The sequence below is a fragment of the Lepidochelys kempii genome, chromosome 1 (assembly GCF_965140285.1).
Source record: "Lepidochelys kempii isolate rLepKem1 chromosome 1, rLepKem1.hap1, whole genome shotgun sequence".
Lineage (NCBI taxonomy): Eukaryota > Metazoa > Chordata > Testudines > Cheloniidae > Lepidochelys > Lepidochelys kempii.
In genome coordinates this window covers 133720992-133741260 of record NC_136380.1, presented here as the reverse complement: position 1 = coordinate 133741260, position 20269 = coordinate 133720992, and positions in this window count along the sequence as shown.

Sequence of the window (20269 nt, the reverse complement as noted above, 5' to 3'; positions counted from 1 at the left end):
AAATGCACAATTAATCTGTGGAACTCCTTGCCAGGGCGTGATGACCAAAAGTATAACTGGGTTCAAAAGAGAACTAGATACATTCATGTAAGATAGATCCATCAAGGGCTATTAGTCAAGATGATCAGGGATGCAATCCCATCCTCAGGGTGACCCTAAACCTCTCACTACCAGAAATCAGGAGGGGAAGACGGGGTAGATCACACCAACTACCCTGTTCTGTATACTCCCCCTGAAGCCTGGTATTGGCCACTGTTGAAGACAGGATACTGGGCTAGATGGGCTGTTGATTTGTCCCTGCATGGCAGTGCTGATGTTTACTCTACTTCTGTATGGGAGAGAATGGGCCATGAGCTGGTCTTCTGGAAACATGAAATGAACTTAATACAACTTCAGTGTAAATACCACCAGGTGGTCCCATACTGATTTGGCTTAATCATTTTAATATTTAACAAATAAAATCCTCCATTTTTTTATGTACCTGAAGTTGCCACAGAATTTCCAGGTTGCCACAGAGTGCTGGAACTCCAGTGAGCCTGGATGCCCAATATTAGACCAGCCTCCTGCAGAATACACAGGGCTTTGACCATATGGGAATGACTGTGTTTGTTTGTTCAATTTAAGAAGGCTGCTGTCCTTTAAAGCTTCTAGACTCTCTTCAAGCAGACTATAATTTGTTTTTATCATTTTATCTACTGTGCTTGCTGAGTGGATGAAAATTACTCATTAAATTCCAAAGCTTGTTAAGCATTCCCTGATTTTTAAACCATCCTGCCACTTTAAAAAGACATTCCCAGGAAGGGTAAGGCTGTATGAACTGACTTTTAAACTGTTTTATATTCATCTAGTGAGAATGGCCTGGGTTTAAAAAAATAAAGCTATCCTGATCTGGTTGGATTAGGAGATTTCCTATGGGGTACGTCGTCGTCCTTCTTCTTCTTCTTCTTCAACTCAAGTATAAATCTAGCTAATGGCAAAAATGTGCTACCTTTTCATGGCTCTTTGTGGCCACTGACACAATAGTTGGTGGTGTCAGTCCAGTTCATAGTGAATAAATTATTGCTAGGAAATCCACCCTCCAAATTGGCAGCATGGTGGGATACGGAATGACCCACTCACTTCTAGAGGTGCTTTCACCAGAATGGGGACTCTGGTGGGGTGACCACATGTTCCAGTACACTGGAAATGTCCAAGTACTAATTGTATTGAAACTGGGATTTTTTTCCTCGTGTCGGTATAGTTCTGAGGTACTTATCTCTCCTCTAGCATTAGTATGCTCCCAGCAGAGTAACGCAGCTCCTGCGGTAATGATCAGGGAGGAGGTGGGAGTAGAAGTGAAAAGACAAGAAGTGTAAAGGCCTTAATGAACAGGCACTGGTGACAGGGGAAGGTCAGCATTATTGGACGCTCCTTCTCCGTCTTCTCTTTACTCCCTCTCTATTCCTCCCATAGAGTTGTGAGCAGAAACATCTCACTCATCCTTTACATCTCCCCACAGAAGTCCCTGTGTCCTCTGTGTCACTGCCATAACTGTCTGGGGTTGTCCACGCCCTGAAGTCCTGAGCCCCCACTTTTGCTCCCTCCGCTGAACTAATCCAAAGAGGGAGGAGAATAACCTAACTTCTTGTTCCTACGTCTCCAGGACACTCAGAGCTTCCAGGCAGAGAGCAATCTTAGCGGCTTTCTTGCCTATCTTCTAGCTGCAGCAGGAAGAGTGGCCCTTAGTGAGGATTTAAAGTGGGTCAGCTGGCCAGAAAGCTGAAGATGATGGGTCAGAGTGTAATGAAAGTGCCAAAAACCTGAGTATCCTGTCAAAAGTCAGGCTGGTATCTGTCTAGTCCACTTGGTAGCAGGAGGAAGACAGGAAAGGATGAAGTAAGAAATAAGATAGGACTTGGAACAGGGAAGAAGATAAAATTTAGGGGAGCTGGGCTGGAAGTGTAGCTGAAAATACAATGACAAGGGTAGTACTGAGAAAATAGTAAAGGGAATACAGGAGGTAAATACTTTTTTCTCCCTTCCTACCTTTAGCTATAACATGTTTTCAAAGGCCTCAATAACTATTATGAACAGCAGAGGTTTCTGGTGCTTTGGTGTTTTCAGCAATCCTCTGTTCTCAATTGTCAAAGAGTGGAATTCAGCTAACATACTAAAAGCACTCTTGCCGCTGACAAGTCACTCATTGTTCTTTCAACAATGTGTACTTTGTCAGCTATTGGAAAACTCCCTCCAAGAGCACTTGAATTGCTATTTTAGTCTTTTAACAGTTTATAGAGTAAAATTTTAAAACTTTTGTACCAGCTGCTAGCTGGCATTTCACATTGACTTTAATGACAGGTTTCAGAGTAACAGCTGTGTTAGTCTGTATTCGCAAAAAGAAAAAGAGTACTTGTGGCACCTTAGAGACTAACCAATTTATTTGAGCATGAGCTTTCGTGAGCTACAGCTCACTTCATTGGATGAAGTGAGCTGTAGCTCACGAAAGCTCATGCTCAAATAAATTGGTTAGTCTCTAAGGTGCCACAAGTCCTCCTTTTCTTATTGACTTTAATGGAAGTCATGCCACTGAAACCCCATACGACACTCAGAAATTACTTTTTTTTTTATCCATTTCATTTTAGTAAACATAGTCCAGCTGAACTAACTGTACCCAAGGAGCCTATTTTGACTGCCAAAGGTAGTTAATCTTTTGTACCTACTGCAGTCAAAACTTTTGCTAGTTAAATTGTATTCAAATTTATTGTTTGTATTATTACTGTTGAGGTTAGGATCTCGTGCTAGGCAGTTTAGGCAAGAGACCATCTATTCAAGTAGCTTCTCTCCGAATGGTGTGTGTGTGGAGAGATAGTTATATCCACTGTTTATCTTTCTCTCATGTTTCTGTCTATACCACGAGCTAGGGGCGTGATTTCCCTGCTCGCATACACATACTCAAGCTAGCTCGATGAGCACTAGCATGAGTATAAATAGCAGTGTAGCCACAGCAGCATGGGTAATGGCTGTAGAGGCGTGGCTGTGGCGACTATGTACCCACCTGAAACTGGTGGATACCTATACCGGATGGTGAAGTCTTGCCTTTGCTGTTGCTAATCATGCTACTGGAGCTACACTGCCTTTTATACTTGTGCTAGCTCAACAGGAGCTAGATCAAGTAGGTGTATGCAAACAGGGCAATCACAGCCCTAGCTCATTGTGTAGACATAGACGGGGAGACACACACAGATGGGTGGAGGAATTCATGAGAGTGTGGTGTGACTTTTTTTTTATCTGCAGTTGTTTGGAATGACTTCAAATCTCACAAATGGGAAACCCATAAATAAGTTAGGCCTTGATTCAGCAAACAACTGGTGCATGTGCCTAACAAAGCATATGAGTAAGTTCATTAGCTTCAATAGGAATATTCACATGCTTAAAACTATGCATATGCTTAAGTACTTTGCTGAAGCCTTATGCAGGTCATCCCCAAACCTTCACAGTACATCATGGTATAGGCTGCATATCTCACATATTTCACAGAAAAACTGCTCCAAGATAATCCACTGATCTTTTTTTCCCAGTCCTCTATGTTGCTTATTCTTGCATAGAGATTCATCTGTCTCTATATGCATAATACATTAGGAACATGTTAAAATAATATTGTAGCTATATTTGAAACACACTTGATAGACTGTGTAGCATTGCAACATGCTATAAATGTTTAATTTTGTGCCTGGAAATTATTTTGAATATTTTATATGTATATATAAAATATACATTTGGAAATATTAAATGAACTAAACAGATGTTGTAGATATGTTGGGGGAATATCTGATGTACATTTAGTACATGCTATTTTTCTACACGGGAAGGCTTCAAAAAAACATGAATTTGGAACCTACAGCAAATGGGCTTATTTCTGACTCCAATCTAATATGGCTATTGCAATTTAATGTGCCAGTCTGGCTTAATGTACACATACAGATGACTGTAAACAGAATTTGGGCAGTAGGGAACCCTCACTAGTTGGCTGATATGTGAATAGCTGAAATGTATATTTGGCAAAGCTGGATTGGGTTTTTAGTTTGTTTTTGTTTTTATTTTATTTTGTTTTTTGATGAAACAGAAATGTTCGTGGAGAATGGAAACCCCTGGAAGTTTATATTTGTGTATTGAAAAAAAATAAATTCAGGGGTTAGTTGAAAAACTGAAAACCAAATGGCAACAAAAACCTAAAAAATTTCAGCCAAAACCAACCAACTTTGGTGGGGTTTTTTGTCTGTCCATTTTTTTCTGAAGAAAAAAAAGCACTGAAGCAAATTTTCAACAAATGAAATCATTTTCATTAAATATTATGCAGGGAAATAAAAGTATTGATCAACTCAAATACTGAATTGCTGTTGTCCTTACACTTTCGCAGCAAGAAGGCAACAAGTAAGATAAAGATTACTAAAAAGAACAAAAATTGCAAAATGAGAAGTTGGTCTAATAATTAGGATATTTGAATTTTTTTAAAGGTGATCAGATTGTAAGATTTTAGGACAGGGACTGTCTCTCACTATGTGTTTGTACAGCACTTAGCCCAATGATGTTCCAGTCTAGGTTCGGGACTTATACATACTGCTGAAATATATAATAATAATTTCACTTTACATTTAATCTATATGACCTTTTTGGAAGGCAGTAAGACCTTCTCTGAAGAACCATTGCTGGATAAAATTATAATATGTTACCTTTATAAATATAAGCCAGGGTTCGGGAAAACGCTTGCTGCTATGATTCCTGATGGTAGATTTGGGAAGGAACTGTTAATTAACAAGAGATGCCAGAAACAGATGGACAATCACATAAATGTGTTTGAACACTCATCTACAAAGTTCAGCTGCAAAAGATGTATGGACAGGTCAGACACAGATTTACCAACTGTTACATTTTGGATGGGAGTTAGTTTTAGTAATATATCTAAGGCAGGGCAAACTACGGCCTGCGGGCCAGATCCTGCCAGCCATTTTAATCTGGCCCTTGAGCTCCCGCTGGGGAGCAGAGTCTGGGGCTTGTCCCACTCCAGCATTCCAGTGGGGGAGCAGGGTCGGGGGCTGCTCCTCACGGCTCCCGGAAGCAGTGGCATGGCCCCCCTCCAGCTCCCACGCGGAGGTGTGGCCAGGCAGCTTTGCTGCACACTGCCCCTGCTCCAAGCACTGCCCTTGCAACTCCCATTGGCCGGGTACTGTGGCCAATGGGAGCTGCAGGGGTGGCACCTGCAGAAAGGGTAGTGCGCAGCAGAGCTGCCTGGCCGCGTCTCTGCGTTGGAGCCGGAGGTGGGACTTGCCACTGCATTCGGGAGCCGCTTGAGGTAAGCGCTGCCCAGAGCCTGCACCCCTGAGCCACCCCCCCCATGCCCTAACCCCCTGCCCCAGCTCTGATCCCCCTCCCACTCTCCAAACCCCTTGGTCCCAGTGCAGAGCACCCTCCTACACCTCAAACCGCTCATCCCCAGCCCCACCCCATAACCCGCACCCTCAGCCGGATCCCTCACCCCCCCATCCCAGAGCCCCCTCCTGCACCCTGACCTCATTTCTGGCCCCACCCCAGAGCCCTCACCCCCCAGCCAGAGCCCTCTCCCCCTCCTGCACCTCAACCCCAATTTTGGTTGCATTCATGGCCCACCTATACCCAGATGTGGCCCTTGGGACAAAAAGTTTGCCAACCCCTGATCTAAGGATTCTGTGCTCTAACGTTTTCTTCTTTTGGGGATTTTACAGAGATGTCTGTTTCCTTGCCAATATATTAAAATTAAATACATTTTTGTGGTGGGTTCTTTTAGTAGTTTTATACCTTTAACAACTGGATATTCTCAGGAAATATAACAGTATCTGACAAATTGTCATTTAACTTTAGAAGTTAGAAAAGACCAGTCCAACCAGACCATCTCCCTCTACCAATGCATGATTGTTCCCTACAGAACATTCTTTAGACTGTGTAAATCAATATAGCTTTAAAATCCCTAGAGATCCTTTAAAATGTTCAGAACGTTTTAATAGAGTTGGACACTATAATAACTTACTGTCCAGCAAAAAAGGTTGTTGACATTTTTTAAGAGTAAAAGATGCCAAATGATAACACAGAGTTTGTCATGCTGTATCTACCTTGAAATTTAATTAAACATACTTAAAATCCTTCTATCAATCACTTACAACAGATTGCAAACCAGAAGCACAGCCTGTCTTATGTAATGCCTGGCAACACATAAATATGTTTTGCTTTAGGACAGTAGGCCCCCTAAAGCCTGGGGAATTCATGGTTAGAAACTGGCAGGTTTACTAAGTAGCTGGATGCTTTTTTAAAAAAAATTAGCTGTTTGAACCAAGGACAGCATGTGTAGAGTTTCTATATTTATTATTTCTATGAGTCACTCTGGATTTACACCAATGTAAATGAAGATCAGATTCTGGTCCTATATCTCTGGTAAAACTCCCAGTGGGATTAGGATTTGGTCTTTATTGTCCATCATGATCCATCCTATAAACCTTAACCACTTTTTCTTTATAAGCATGCTTTAACATATGTTATCTCAAACTGAACACTTTATTTAGCCAAATGATATGATGGTGCTGGGTTTTTATGCTGGTTGTGGTACTGAGACAGCAATGCTAAAAGTGCTCTGTGACACTTTGCAGCAAAACTGGAATGGATTTATGGCCGTTTTATTTAATTAAACAGCTATTTTTGACCCAATCAGCCATCTGACACCAGTTCAACATTTATCATCTTAAACTTCCATGGTTTGGAGTGCGGTAGAGTGGAGTCTTATCTTTCTAATAATTCTTTCCTGTGTCATGTGAAAATCAAGCTTTTCACATTCTTATGCTTTATAAATGTTGGTGTACCTCAGGGCTCAAGCCTGGGTCTTTTACATCTTTCACTATACTTAAGTCCTCTTGAAGTGTTGATTGTGTCACATGGCTTTCATTATCATATGCACTCTGATGTTGTTCAGATCTGTGGTTCCTTTTAACCTTTCCTGCTGAGGTCAGTAACTGTATCTTTGAGTGTCTAACAGCTGTCTCCTGCTGAATGTCTCATAATATTTTGACATTAAGCATGGACAGTTCGGAGGTTTCGTTAATTAGGTCCGACAGTTTGTATTCTACTTTTGGTTCACATTCCATGGAATCTGTTCAGTACCTTCCACCAGGAATGTGGGTGTTATTTCTGCCACTCACTTGTCTTTTTCAGTTCACATTTTTTCCTTCAACAGAATCATGTCACTATCAATTATTTACCATCTTCCAAATTTGCATGTACTTGGCCATTAGAACTGCAAAAACATCAAACATGAGACCAGAAGAGCATGTACTAGAGTATTGCAGGAGTCTGAACACATATTTACAGTGGACACGCTCTTCTGCTTGGCTGCAAATGGAGGCCTATGTGAGGCTGTGCACGTGTTGCCAGGGATATTGGGCAATGTGTGCACCTTGGTATAGGAGTAAGTTAAAGTATTATTTGGAGGGGAAAGCATTGCTTTATAGTTCCCTTTAGTCCTTATTGCACTGCTACTGATTGACTTCAGTGGGACTTTCTTCTGGAGTATTCTCTGAGTGAGGCCTGATCAACATACACAATTGTATGTGTTTGTTTAAAGGTATGATTTATAAATCTATGTAGTTAGACCAGTGCAGCTTTGTGTTTAGACACTCTTAACCCGATTTAAACTTGGCTCATATTAGTTTAGCTTGAATCTAAACTGAGAAAAGTATGTCCACACAGGGGCTTGCACCAGTTTAACTTAAATTGGTTTTTAAAATGATTTAAGTTTAACGCAGGCAACTCCTCCGTGTGGACAAGCCCGGTGAGAATACTCTGCTATGCCTTCCTCACTTCTTGTGCACAACCCATGCATTCCAAACCTCTCAGACTTGATGCTCTGGCTCTTAAATCTGGTTTCTGTTTTCCTTCCAGTGTGCAACTTATATAAACAATCAAATTTAAAATCAGTGTTTTAGAAGTTAGGCTGAAGACTGACCATTTTATTGGTTGGTTCTAACTTTATAACTGTTGGGCCAAATTCTGCCGTCAGTTAAATTGAAGCAGATTTAGGGCCAGATGTCAAAGGTATTTAGGTACCTAAAGATATAGATAGATGCATAATGTGATTTTCAAATGTGCCTAAATATCTTTGAGGATCTGGGCCTTAGTGACTGTGGGCTACAGCCATAAAGGGACTTAGGCATTGCAACACCATGTGTTGTAATGCCTAAATTCTAGGTACCTTACTGCCGAGTGGCATCCTCAGTCCCACGTTAGGCACCCAGGCTTCCCCTAAAGAGTACAGGGAGAATTAACCACTGGGCTAGTGGCTGTTCCTTCATCTCTCCTACTGGAACTGTACCACTTTATATAAACACCTATTCATTGAAACTGCTTCTCCCACATCCACCACTGAGAGGATAGCTATACAATCCCTGAAGTCTAACTACCAGAGAGTGATCAAACCAGCAGACAAAGGGAGTGCCACTGTAGACCTCAACTGTGCTGACTACATTAATGAGGCCAACCAAAAATTCTGACCCCATCTCCTATAAAGAACTCAATGACCCCCCATCACAATTTACCCAGAAACTTAATGATATAATCAAATCCTTCCCCAGACAGCTCTGAGAGAGTCTACAAACTCATCCTCCACAAACCCACGGCAACAGTCTTCTATATGTTTTCCAAGTCATACAAACAAGGGAGCCCAGGCAGATCCATTATATCTGGCCAAAGCACTTTTACTGAAGGAATATTGGGACTCATAGGAACCATCCTCAAACCACTCACCACACAAAGGGCCAGTTTCCTCTGGGATACAAATGATTTCCTCCACAAACTTTGCAACATTAACAACCTCCCTCAGAACACCATCCTTGCAACCATGCATGTCACTGCCCTATACACCAACACCCTCACAATGATGGCATAGCTGCCTGCCTCAAATATTTGCAAGAAACTGAACAATCTGCAGATATCCACCGCAAACACATTGCCAAACTTATCCATTTCATCCTCACCCATAACAATTTTACATTCAACAACAAACACTTTGTCCAAACCACGGGAACAACCATGGGTACTAGGATGGTTCCCCAATATGCCAACCTCTTCATGGGACACCTTGAAAAAGAATTTCTGGATGAATGCACCAAAAAAACGATATACCTGAGATACATCGATAATATTTTCATCCTCTGGAAAGATGACTTAAACTCCCTCATAGACTGCCACCTCAAGAACAACAATCACCAGTCCATTAAACTCTCTCTGGAACACTCCCACACTAGCATCAACTTCCTGGACAGCACAATTGGCTCCAACAATGGAATCCTACAGACACTCCTATACAAGAAACCCATGGATCACCACACCTACCTTCAGAGATGCAGTAACCACCCCAAACACAGCAAGAAATCTGTTTATCTACAGCCAGGCAGTCAGATACCACAGAATGTGCTTCGAGGAGAAAGTCTGGGATACACACCTTACCACACTTACAACCACCTTCACCAAACAAGGACACTCTATCAGAGAAGTAGATCACATCATGGAGTGGGCTGTCCACAAACCCTGGGAGAACCTGCTTCAATACTGAAATAACCTCCCCCCCACAACCACATACCTCTAAGTGTCAATTACCACCCCACACTGGAACCCATATGACCTATCATGAAACAACTACAGCCCATACTGGATGGAGGACTCCATCCTGAAAAATCTTTCCTGAACTCCAGACTTCTGGCCTTCCCCAACTCTCCAAGCTCATTATCAGTAGCATGTTCCCACAGACCAGCACACACCAATTCAATTCAATTCACACCAGACCATGTAAGAACAAAAAACCTGTGACATACCTCCACTGCTACAATGATCATCAACCCACAAAACACGCTGTTCAAGATCCATGAATCCTATGCATGCCTATCACAACATGTTGTGAATCTCATTCAGTGCCCTAAATTCCTCAATAACAATTGAGTGAAACCAGACAACCACTACACTCTTGAATGAACTCACAGAGGAAAATGATAAAAGACAAAAGCTTGCCTCTCTCACCAACAGAAGTTGGTTCAATAAAAGATATTACCTCACATACCTTGTATCTCTAATATCCTGGGACTGACACAGCTACAACTACACTACATACATCTCACACATCCCACATGAGTGTGCTTACCACTGCACTATAAAGTCTTTCTCTCTTGCACCGTAAATATATAACTGTTTATTCAAAGTGGGACAGCTTGGACAGACTGAGAGACCCATCCCAATATACCCAACAGCCTGGGGGGACTGAGGTCACTTTTCTGCAAGGTGGGAAACCTGAGTTTAAGTCCCTGACCCAAATCAAGCAGAGTAGGGATTTGAAAATAGCACACACCCCATCCCAGCTAAGTGCTCTTTCTTTCTTTGCTTCTTTCTGTCACCTGGGTTGATCTAGCTTAGGCATTCAGCTCCAGGTGAGAATTCACAGCTGTGACTTCCAAACATAGGCACCAGGGAGTTACATATCTAACTACTTTATCTTTGAGGGGCCAGGGTCCACATCCCTCTCCTCAGCATTTCCTGCTGGCTGCTTTAGGCCACTTCCCCTCTCAACATGCTGCCATCAATGAATTTTTTGGTTAGGCATCTAACTAAACCTATGTATCGTACAGGGAGCCTGGGCACCTAACCGGGGGCTGTGGATTCCCCTGGTTGCCAGGGCACCTAAAATTCAGGCTTTGCAATGCTGAGCAGTGTGACATTTAAGTCCCTTTGTGGATCTATTCCTTTGTGCATTCCCTACATGAAGTTCATTCATGGTGCTCTCTACTCCCCTCAACAGACAATGGACATTCAGAAAATATTAAAAAATAAACATTTTACATGATTAGACAAAGTAGGTATTCCACTATTTGTTTAGTTATTTATTTTTACATACCCACACACTAAAAAATTGCTGTTTAGAAGGGCTCAGTGCACAAATTCAGCACGGTTACTGAGGATAGAGGGAAGGAGAGGGAAATGTGCTGAGCACTTTAGTATTCCTGTACAGTTTCATTCAAAGAGCTACAGGCATACTTTCTCAGCTTCACAGATGCCACATGGCATCATGAGCCTTCATCTGATGCCATCTGCAGGAGGAAAGCTTCAGCTTGGCCTGCAAATAGAGCAAATGTCATTACAGTTGAATGAATGAAATGAGACACATCATTTCAATCGGCACAAGGGTGCTGGGGGGAAAATCAGGCCAAACTAGTTCAGTTTTTGCTGGAGGAGCTAGAGAAAGATTTTAGAAAATCATTGTTTGGAAAGTTTGGTTGACTCTATATCAGGAGAGGGATGAGTCGGGAGGGGAAATATGGAGCTAGTGCATTTTTTGGAGCTGATTCTCCAGTTTCCTGGAATTTTCTTAACATTCCTAGCAGTCAAAAATGTAGAGACTACTGAAAAGGTGAGAAGTTGGTCACCATAGTTTATTCCTAACTTTGCATTTGAAAAGAATAAATCCAGAGAGCATCTTCCCTGAAGTTAGATGCTTCCTTTTGTCATAAAATTGACTGTGTATCAATTAATCTTATGCTAACCCTGGTGGCTTTGGGGGTTGTTCTGAGTCTGCTGGTATTGGGTTTTTTGGCAGCTTCTCAGGCCAAACTTCCCTATTAACTTTTACCCAAAACAGAACTTAAAATATAAAGAGAACTTTTAATATCATCAACAGGGGAAAAGATCATGATCATATAAAACCATGATAAAGTAATTAATCAGGTTTTCTGAGCCTATACATACAGATTGTGAGAAAAAGTACACACTGACAATGCATACATACCTCCTACAAACCTAGTACACTGAAGAAAGCTCTCTCAGTCCAGGACTTTTCTGTTAACTCTACCTCCAGGCAGAACTTCCCCTATTTAAGTTCTCTAATTGTGTTTTCTCAGTGCAGTTTTCCCTATCTGGATCTCTGAGCACCCCCTACCAAACTCTCATGAATGTTTACATTCTCTCCTCTATCAGGTGCATCCAATAAGAGAAGCAGCAAACAGCTTCCTGGTGGCCTAGGGGCTCACTTCTAGCCACGCAGGACAAACCTCTCCTTAATGCAGACTCATCCTAAGGTAAGATTCTTGGGAAAGCTCCAAAATCTCTTCCTAGACTAGTAAACAAAAGTGACGCCTTCCTAGAGGGGATGGTTGCACAATCCTATTGCTTACAAATCAAATAATCCTCAAATAATAATAATCCTTTCAGTTAGGCCCTGTTTTGTTATTCTGGGCTCTAAGGCTTTCAGAAATATAAACAAACCATCCATATATAAATACAGGATGGAAGAAAGAAAACTATGCTGTTATATTCTTTGTAAAACAACTGTCTGTCAAGTACAAACTCTCATATCCTTTACTATAATATGTTCGTCGTGCACAGATATTAGGGTTGCCAGATGTCCAGTTTTCGGAAAGCCCGGTCAAAAAGGGACCCTGGCAGCTCCGGTCAGCACTGCCAACTGGGACGTTAAAAGTCCGGTCGATGGTGCTGCAGGGCTAGTTCCTACCTGTCCTGTCTCCATGCTGTGCCCTGGAAGTGGCCAGCAGGTCCGGCTCCTAGGCCGGGGGCCTGGGGTTCCATGCGCTGCTCCCGCCCCGAGCACCGGCTCTGCACTCCTATTGGCTGCTTCCAGGGTGCAGTGCGGAGCCACGACAGGCAGGAAGCCTGCCTTAGCCCCACTGCGCTGCTGACCAGGAGCTGCCCGAGATAAATCTGTGCTCCAACTCTGAGCCTCAATCCCCTGCCCCAGCCCAGAGCCCCCTCCCACACCCTGAGGCCCATCCACGGCACCACCCCAGAGACCAATCCCCGAGCCGGAGCCCTCATCCTCTCTTGCACCCCAACCCCCTGCCTCAACCTGAAACCCCCTCCCACACTCTGAATCCCTCTGCCCCACTCCCTAGCCCAGAGCCCCCTCCTGTACCCCAAATCCCTCATCCCCATGCCAGAGCCTGCACCCCCAGTCCAGAGCCCACATCCCCTTCCCCACACCCCAACACCCTGCCTCAACCTGCAGCCCCCTCCCACACTTCAAATCCCTTGGCCCCACCCCCCCCAGCCTGGAGCTCCTTCCCGCACCCCAACCTTCTGCACCCTGAACCCCTCATTTCTGGTCCCACCCCAGAACCTGCACCCCTTGTTAGAGACCTCAGTCCCTCCCGCACCCCAACCCCCTGCCCCAGCCCACTGAAAGTGAGTGCAGGTAGGGAAGAGCGAGCCATGGAGGAAGGGGGAATGTAGTAAGCAGGGGGGCGGCACCTTGGGGAATGGGTGGGGCCTCAGGGAAGGGGCGGAGCTAGGATGTTTAGTTTTGTTTGATTAGAAAGTTGGCAACCCTAACAGATACTTGTCTGCTATTGCTGAGCTGTTTGCTTCAAACTACTAATGGATTTGAAAAAAAGGCCTGCTAGATAAAGTGAAAAGTCAGATCTACAAAACACTTTCTATTCTTGAGGTTGTTACTTTATCTATCTTACTCATGTTTGAGAATTCACAGTGCTGAATGCTAATAAACTTGGTGCAAACTTTAACTCCATAAGGTTTAAGTAGCATGTGGGCCTAACTGACCTCTCCACAAGGGGGAATTTTCCTCAGACTGTTTTCACTTCATTCCTGGCCTAATATGGGAAAGCTTCAGGAGCTTATTTAAGACTGGAGCTTCACAAATATGTTAACCAAAAATTACAAAGCAGGGTGAGGCAAATTCTGGTCTTAGTTATACTGGTGCAAATCTGAAATTATTTGTCCTCTTAGGTATTACTCCAGAGTTCTGTAAATGATATCTGGCTTACAGTTTGCTTCATATTTCAAAGTTTTCATAATTTTAATACGTATATTTAAATTTCCATTATTTTTTTTCAACCAATGAAGTGTTACAGAGTAAATCAGAGGCATCTCATCCAAATGCACATACATACAGCCCCTGAAAAGTCAGGTTAGAAAAATAATATTCCAGCCATAGGGAGATGTAGTTTCTATAAAAACTTAAGCACATTTAAATTCAAGTGAGGCCAAGTTAGCCCCACCAATGCCTTTCTTGTAAGATTGAAATATCATAGAATCATAGGACTGGAAGGGACCTTGAGAGGTCATCTAGTTCAGTCCCTTGCATTCATGGCAGGACTAAGTATTATCCAGAACATTCCTGACAGGTGTTTGTCTAACCTGCTCTTAAAAATCTCCAATGTTGGAGATTCCACAACCTTCTAGGCAATTTATTCCAGTGCTTGACCACCCTGACTGGATGTTTTTCCTAATGTACAATCTAAACCTCCCTACAATTTAAACCCATTGCTTCTTGTCATATCCTCAGAATTTAAGAAAAACAATTTTTCTCCCTCCTCCTTGTAACAATCTTTTACTTACTTGAAAACTGTTATCATGTCCCCTCTCAGTCTTCTCTTTTCTAGACTAAACAAACCCAGTTTTTTCAATCTTCCCTCATAGGTCAGGTTTTCTAGACCTTTAATTATTTCTGTTGCTCTTCTCTGAACTCTCTCCAATTTGTTCACATCTTTCCTGAAATGGAACGCCCAGAACTGGAGACACTAGTCCAGTTGAGGCCTAATCAGTGCAGAAGTGTAGAGTGGAAGAATTATTTCTTCACTTTTTTTTTGCAACAGCGTTACACTGTTGATTCATATTTAGCTTGTGGTCCCTTATGATCCCCAGATCCCTTTCCGCAGTACTGCTTCCTAGGCCGTCATTTACCATTTTGTATGCGTGCAACTGATTGTTCCCTCCTAAATGGAGTACTTTGCATTTGTCCTTATTGAATTTCAACCTATTTACTTCAGACCATTTCTCCAGTTTGTCCAGATCACTTTGAATTTTAGTCCTATCCTCCAAAGCACTTGCAACCTCTTCCAGCTTGGTATTGTTCGCAAACTTTGAAGTGTACTTTCTATGCCATTATCTAAATCATTGTTGAAGATATTGAACAGAACCAGACTCAGAACTGATCCCTGTGGGACCCCATTCATTATCTCCTTCCAGCATGACTGTAAACCACTGCTAACTACTCTCTGGGAACAGTTTTCCAACCAGTTTTGCACCCAACTTATAGTAGCTCCATCTAGGCTGCATTTCCCTAGGTTTTTTTATGAGAAGGTCGTGTGAGACAGTATCAAAAGCTTTACTAAAGTCAAGATATACCATGTCTACCACTTCCCCCCCATCCACAAGGCTCGTTACTCTGTCAAAGAAAGCTGTCAGGTTGGTTTGACATGATTTGTTCTTGACAAATCCATGCTGACTGTTACTTATCACCTTATTATCCTCTAGATGTTTACAAATTGATTGCTTAATTATTTGCTCTGTTACCTTTCTGGGTACAGAAGTTAAGCTGACTGGTCTGTAATTCCCTAGGTTGTCCTTATATCCCTTTTTATAGATTTGCACTATCTTTTCCCTTTTCCAGTCTTCTGGAATCTCTCCCGTCTTCCATGACTTTTCAAAGATAATTGCTAATGGCTCAGATATCTCCTCAGTCAGCTCCCTGAGTATTCCAGGATGCATTTCATCAGGCCCTGGTGACTTGAAGACATCTAACTTGTCTAAGTAATTTTCATCTTGTTCTTTCCCTATTTTAGCCTCTTCTGATCCTACCTCATTTTCACTGGTGTTCACTATGTTAGACGCCTAGTCACCACCAACATTCTTGGTGAAAACTGAAACAAAGAAGTCATTAAGCACCTCTGCCATTTCCACATTTTCTGTTATTGTTTTTTCCCCCTTCATTGAGTAATGGTCCTACCCTGTCCTTGGTCTTCCTCTTGCTTCTAATGTATTTGTAGAATGTTTTCTTGTTATCCTTTATGTCTCTAGCTAGTTTGATCTCATGTTGTGCCTTGGCCTTTCTAATAGTGTCCCTACATACTTGTGTTATTTGTTTATATTCATCCTTTGTAATTTGACCTACTTTCCACTTTTTCTAGGATGCTTTTTTATTTTTAGATCATTGAAGATCTCCTGGTTAAGCCAGGGTGGTCTCTTGCCATACTCTTGCCATATCCCACATAAAGGAACTATAAATTTGGTGTAGAGATGGAAGATTGACTTAGACCTAATTTGTTTTAGTTATTCCCAATTAAATGGTCACATTAAATATCTCTCATTATGGGTATTATCAACTTTTAAAATATTATTTTCAAAGCTATGTTTTCCATGTAAAATATCTTGGATCAGATACATAAAGTGGTGAGCTGGAGCCAGTTGTTAAATTTAGAAGCCCTTTTAGAACTGGTTGTTAAATTTAGAAGCCCTTTTAGAACTGGTTGTCCGGAAAACCGGTTCCAAAAGGGCTTCTAAACTTAACAACTGGCCAAAAGTGGCACCTAAGGCGCCCATACAGGGCTGGAGCACCCACGGGGAAAATTTGGTGGGTGCAGAGCACCCACTGGCAGCTCCCCACCCTGCCCCGCGCCTGGCCCGGCCCAGCCCCAGCTCACCTCCGGTCTGCCTCCGCCTCCTCCCCTGAACATGCCACCCTGCTCTGCTTCTGCACCCTCACCTCCCCACCTCCTCCCCCCCCACAGGTTTCCCATGAATCAGTTGTTCACGCAGGAAGCCTAGGAGGGCTGAGAAGCAAGCGGCGGCTTTGCACTCAGGCCCAGAGAGGCGAAGCGGAGGTGAGCTGGGGTGGGGGGGTGAGGAGGGCTGTTGTTACCTGCTGCGGCACATGGGGGGGGGCGCAGGCACAGGGGAACCACTCCCCGCCCCAGCTCACCTCTGCCTCCCTGGGCCTGAGTGCGAAGCTGCCGCCTGCTTCTCAGCCCTCCCAGGCTTCCTGCGCGAACAGCTGATTCACAGGAAGCTGGGGAGTAGGGGGCAGAGAAGCAGAGCGGGGCGACACATTCAGGGGACAAAGCAGAGGCGGAGGTGAGCTGGGGCCGGGCGCGGCGTGGGGAGCTGCTGAGCACCCACCAAATTTTCCCTGTGGGTGCTCTAGCCCCGGAGCACCCACAGACTTGGTGCCTAAGGCACCACTTTTGATGTGATCAGTGGGGGGAGCAGCCACTCCCCTGCTCCCCCCCTAGCTACGCTCCCCCACCCCTAGGAGACAGAGGGACCTACCGGATGCTTCCTGGGAGCTGCCCCAGGTAAGCACCTCCGGGACTCCCCACCTCGCCCCCTGGCAGGTCTCTCTGGCTATTAGGGGCGGGGTGGGCACCCACTTTGGTGGCCCACAAGACCCTCCTGTCTGGTTCTGGGGGCAGTCAGGGGACAGGGGAGGAGGGTAGATGGGGCAGAGGTTCCGGGGGGGGGCATCAAGGAACGCGGGGGGTTGGATGGGGCAGGAGTCCTGGGGGGTAGGGGTGGGCCATGACCCCCTAGTGGGGTGAGGAGGGAACTGGTTGTTAAGATTTTGGCAGCTCATCACTGGATACATACGTCAAACTATCCTGCAGGTATGAGTACCAACCTCAGGGCAGACTATTGTAAGCAGTGTCAGGATGAGCTCCACCCTGACATCTGGTGGTGAGGTGTGGCAAGTTGTGGAAAAGAACTTCAGGGGCCAATCTCCTTTGCATAGGCACACCCACCACGCCTAGAATGAGACCATAGCTGCCCAAATGGTCACTTTGGCTGCTGTGGGATCACCAGTGTCTCTGTTATTGGGGCAGGAAGAATAAATTGTTATTACCCTGATTATGGGAACTGTGCTTGGAACTGCACGTGGCCTTTTGTTATGATGGAGGGATTCACCATCAACTAAGTAGCACTCGCTAGGCAAGGGTCATGGGTTCCAAAACTGTGTGAATGGAGAGAGGCTGGGGACAAGTATTAATACTTGGTGGCATGGGCCCCTTGGTGAGGGCCTTACATGCTAATTGCACTTCCTCCTCTCTCCACTGTGGAATATCAGAGCTAATTTTGATTTCATTAGAAGTCTAGTTATAGGCTGCTGAGCTCACTTTGGGCTGACAGTGCACCAGCACTGGGGCTCCCCTATTATAAGCTGAATTCACCTAAGAGCTGAAATCACTGAGTGTTGTGTTAAGTAGTGGGGGAGCCTGAAGATATATTGTGGAGCAGTTTGCGGGACGGCTGGTGAAGCAGTTCGGCGCAGTGTGTGGATGGCAGGAGCTGCTTCTGGGCCGTGGAGCTGAGTGAAGGAGTTCGTGGGGCGGCTGGCGGAGCGGAGCGCAGCTGAGCGAAGGAGTTCGTGGGGCGGCTGGAGGAGCGGAGCGCAGCTGAGCGAAGGAGTTTGTGGGGCGGCTGGCGGAGTGGAGCGCCGCTATGGGGCAGTCAGCTTCAGATCACGTAAGGTGCCTCTTACCCCTGTCCCATTTCCACCCAGGTTGGGAGGTAAAGCTCCGCAGATAAACTTTCGAACTCTGGGGCTGCCCTGACCAGGGACAGAGACTTTTGGGGCATTGGACTTTTGGGACTTTGGGTGATTTGGGGTTGCTGGACTCAAGAACCAAAGGGAAAAGGGCATGCCCCAATTTGCCTGGGGTGGGTTTTTTGCTCATGGGTTGTGTTATGAATCCTGTTGGTGGTGTTTCCCCAACATAATGCCACATTGTTTCTCTCTGTTATTAAAAGACTTTTGCTACACTCAGACTATGTGCTTGCGAGAGGGGAAGTATTGCCTCTTGGAGGCGCCCAGCGGGGGTGGTATATATTTGTCCCAGGTCACTGGGTGGGGGCTCGAGCCGGTTTGCATTGTGTTATTGGAATGGAACCCCTAGATATTGAACCCGGCCCTTGTTGCTGCCAACTCTGACGGGCAGAAGGGTTACACTATTAAGAAGCAGGGCACAAACTCAAAACTGGCTGTGAGTTCTATACTTAGATTTCACCAACCAAGTATCGAGTGTAAATTTCTCAGGTACTGTAACAGCCTAACCAAGGAGTCACGGACAGTCCCCTAAAGTACTCTGATCTCTCTTGTCACCTAGGCAAGCTTGCCTTTGTTGTAGATGGTCCCTTACACCAAAAAATACAACGATGTTCAGGTTACGTCCAGTCCCAAAGGACCAGTCACTTATGTCAGGGCAACTGCAACTTAGATCTCACCATCAAAGACAATGCTTATAGCCAATCCTGTAATAAACTATCTAAAGATTTATTAACTAAGAAAAGGAAATAAGGGCTATTTACAAGATTAAAGCAGGTAAATCTACACAATGAGTTACAGTCTTAAGTTCCAAAATGTAATAGAAGCTTTTCTAATTAGCAACCTCATCCCTTAGGGTTAACACTGGGAAGTCTTGCTTATGCCTAAAATACCTTGCCCTCTAGAGTTCAAGCACTTTAGGGCAGAGGTTCCCAAACTTTTCTTCCTACATATCCCTTTCCAGATCGACTAGCTGCCTGTGTACCCCGACCCTTCTCATCGCTAATATTTCATGTGTTCTTCTTAATACTACCTGTCTTTAGCCATCTGTCCACATTTCACTGTTACATACAATATAGTGCGATATATAGAACTGTGGTGGGGGGGAGAAACCCTGACTAAGTTCTGAGCTTAGTTAGACTGGATAGCTACAAGGCAACTGAACCCATATTGTACAGTGATTGGAGGTCAGGGCTGTGTACATCAGGATCTCTGTGTATCTGTGTTCTCAATGTTACATCTTGAAGTAAATTAACTACCTTATTTTATATAACAAATTCCCACAGAGTTTTAAAGCTTTGTCTGACTAGCCTATAATGGAAATGCAATCAATAAAACAATTAATAAATAAAATCCACCGTTACACAATTCTTCCACATATCCTACAGAGATATCTCACATACCCCTCCGGGTATGCATACCACAGTTTGGGAACCCCTGCTAAAGGGGATGCAAAGTAAGGTTTGCAAAATTCTGAGGTGAATGACTGCAAGTTGCCATGTCTGAATGGCTAGTCAGTATTACTACTGAAGAGATCACAATGTGTCTGTGCTCCTCTCAGACTTCTAGCTGCTGCACTAGTTTCTGTTCCACTGAATTCAACAGAATTGATTTAACAGGAAAAGGACATAGAGCCTTAGGATATGTCTACACTGCAATTAAAAACTTGCAGCTGGCCGATGTCAGCTGCCTTGGGCTCACAGGGCTCAGACTAGGGGGCTGTTTAACTGCAGTGAAGATGTTTGGGCTGGAGCCCAGGCTCTGGGACCCCATCACATTTTGTAGTTCTGCATTTGACTTTTTTTTCCTTCCTAAGTGTAGTACTGTGCACTTGTGTTTACTGAATTTCATCTAGATTCATAGATATTAAGGTCAGAAGGGACC